This window comes from Triticum dicoccoides, chromosome 3B (assembly GCF_002162155.2).
Source record: "Triticum dicoccoides isolate Atlit2015 ecotype Zavitan chromosome 3B, WEW_v2.0, whole genome shotgun sequence".
In the NCBI taxonomy this organism is placed as follows: Eukaryota; Viridiplantae; Streptophyta; class Magnoliopsida; order Poales; family Poaceae; genus Triticum; species Triticum dicoccoides.
In genome coordinates, this window is record NC_041385.1 from 37039955 (window position 1) to 37043351 (window position 3397).

Here is a 3397-nt window from a genome sequence, read left to right on the forward strand (position 1 = left end):
TGTAGTGCGCCATTAGTAGCCAAAACAGGTGTGCCACTAGCAGACATTTTCCTAGTAGTGTTAGAGCCGAGTTGGAGGCCCTGGACGAGTTATTGTACCGGGAAGGCAAAGGGCTGAAAGATCATTGATCCGGGAAAAGATGTTTGTCCTGGACGAGTTATTGTATCGGGAAGAGATGATGTGGCTTTAGAGATCCCACATAAGTAGGCTAATGGAGGGTGATCACAATACACAATACTTTTCACAGAAAGGCAGTGTGGCGAGCCAGGAAAAAAATTATTCATCAACTTCGTAAGGCCGACGACACTTGGGTGGACACACCTACTGATATGGAGCGTGTGGTGCAATCAATATTTCGAGGAGCTATTCACAAAAGATCCAATACTATCATCGGATGAATTGTTATAATGCATCAAAACAAAAGTTACACAAAAGATGAATGATGTTCTCAATGCGCCGTTTACAGAGAAGGAAGTGGGTGATGCATTGTTTCAAATAGGACCCATAAAGGCCCCCGGTCTAGATAGATTCCGAGCTAGTTCTTTTCAATGTAATTGACAAGTTTTGAAGGAGGAAGTGACACGAGATGTGCTAAAGTTTTTTGCTAATGGACATATGCCAGAAGGAGTTAACGATACCGCAATTGTTCTTATTCCCAAGGTCCCCACCCTTGCGGACCCGAAGGAATTTAGGCCAATCAGCTTATGCAATGTAATTTACAAGGTGGTGTCCAAATGCATGGTTAATCGCCTCCGTCCCTTGTTGATGGAGCTGATATCAAAAAATCAAAGCTCTTTCATCCCGTGGCGTTTGATTATGGAAAATACTATTATTGCCTTCGAATGCATACCTCATATCCAACTAGTTAAGGAGGAGCAATCTTATTGTCCTTATAAACTGGATTTGTCAAAGGCGTATGACCGAGTGGATTGGGACTTTCTAGATAAGGCTCTAATCAAAGGGGCTTGTTGACAGAGTGGGTGAAGTGAATTATGACTTGTATTTGTTTGGTCAAATATTTAGTTAAATTTAATGGGAGATTGTTGGATAAATTGTCCCCCACCCGCGGCCTCTGACAAGGTGATCCATTATTCCCTTTTTTATTTCTATTTGTGGCTTATGCTTTGTCTGCACTATTGCATAAGGCTATACGGGAGGAGGGTTTGGACGCACTAAAAATTTGTAGAAGGGCTCCCGAGATCTCAGACTTATTATTCGTGGATGATACTTTGTTATTTTTCGGCGCGAGACCAAATAAAGCGACGATTGTCAAAAAAGTGTTGAACACATATACTGAATCGACATGGCAACTTATCAACCCGTCCAAGTGTTCAATCTTGTAGAAAAGATATGGGATGCAACTCAATTGTATTTCTCGGAGTTGGTCACAATATATACATGAGATGTCTTGTGGGACAAGCCAATTAATCCTACCATATCTCTACAAGTCAACTATACAAGGCTAGAGACTATAGAAAGATTAATTGTATGTAAATACATATATGTCACATTCAACACCCCCTCCTCTGCAGTCGAAGCTTCGGCTATGCAAAGACCGGAACAGAACTCCTGGAATGCAGTGACCAGATCCAATCTAGACACTGTCATGGAGGGGTTCACCACTTCCATTGGTGCCTCTCCTATGATGCGTGACTAGTTCTTTCTAGACCTACGGGTCCGTAGTTAGTAGCTATTTCTCTCTCTCTCCCTCCCTCTCTCTCTCTTGATTATCAATACAATGGTCTCTTGGGGATCCATATGATGTATGTATTTTTGCGGTGTGTTTGTTGGGATTCTATGAACTTTGAGTTTATGATCAGATCTATATTTTTATCCATGAAAGTTATTTGTGTCTTCTATGATCTCTTATATGCATGATTGCTTATAGCCTCATATTTCTTCTCCGATATTTGGGTTTTGTTTGGCCAACTTGATCTATTTATCTTGCAATGGGAAGAGATGCTTTGTAGTGGGTTCGATCTTACAGTGCTTGATCCCAGTGACAGAAGGGGAACCGACACGTATGTATCATTGCTACTAATTAAGGATAACAAGATGAGATCTATATTTCCGCAATGGATAAACGGATCTCGTCTACATCATGTCACCGTTCTTATTGCATTACTCCGTTTTCTCATGAACTTAATACACTAGATGCATCCTGATAGCGGTCGATGTGTGGAGTAATAGTAGTACATGCAGGCATGAGTCGGTCTACTAATCTTGGACGTGATGCCTGTATAATGATCATTGCCTGGATATCGTCATGATTATTTGAAGTTCTATCAATTGCCCAACAGTAATTGTTTTCCCACTATTTGCTATTTTTTCTCGAGAGAAGCCACTAGTGAAACCTACGGCCCCCGGGTCTCTTTTCATCATATTTGCCTTTGCGATCTATTTTCCCTTGCATTTTTTTCCAGATCTATTAAACCAAAAAATACAAAAATACCTTGCTGCATTTTATTTGTTCCGCGATCTATTTATCCTATCTACCACTTTTACCTCATGTTATTTGCCTATCTTGAGGCGCCGTACCCGGAAGGGATTGACAACCCCTTCAACACGTCGGGTTGCACGTATTTGTTATTTGTGTGCAGGTGATGTTTACATTGTGTGAGGAGGTTCTCCTACTGGTTCGATAACCTTGGTCTTATCACTAAGGGAAATACCTACCATCGCTGTACTGCATCATCCCTTCCTCTTTAGGGAAATACCGACGTAGTTCTAGCAGACATCACTCTAGTGCATCCGTTGCATGGCAATCCCTACTCACTCACATTGATATATATTGATGGGCATCTCCATACACTACTAGGGAAAACCTTATACATAGAAATTTAGCAACAACGCGGGTCAAAAAAGGGCGCTAGTGCTAGATAGCAGTAGCGATGGAAGGAAAACCGCGCTACAGATACAATCTTAGCAATAGCGCGTGTAGTGGCAAAAGCGCTACTACTAATATTCCTATTGCTAAAATGATAGGTTACGCATAGCAATAGCGGGCTTGGAAGAAACGCGTTACCGCTAGGGCATAAGTAGCAGCGCGTTTCCTAAGAAGAGCGCTACTACTAACGGAAATAAAATAAGATGAAAAACAAATAGAAAAGTAAATGAAAATGAAAGAAATAGAAAAAGGAGAAAGGAAAAAATAAAATGTGAAGCAAAATAAATGAAAAAGCGAAAAAATGGAGGAAGACATAGCAGCAGCGTGTGTTTGTAAGAGGCGCTGTAGCTAACGTAGCTGCAGCGCGTGTCCTAGACCCCCGCTATAGAAACAAAAAAGAAAATTAAAAAATGGAAGAAAATTACATAGCTATAGCAGCAGCGCGTTTTGTGAAAACCGCTATAGCTATCTTAGCTATAGCGCGTTTCAATAAACGCGCTACCGCTAAGT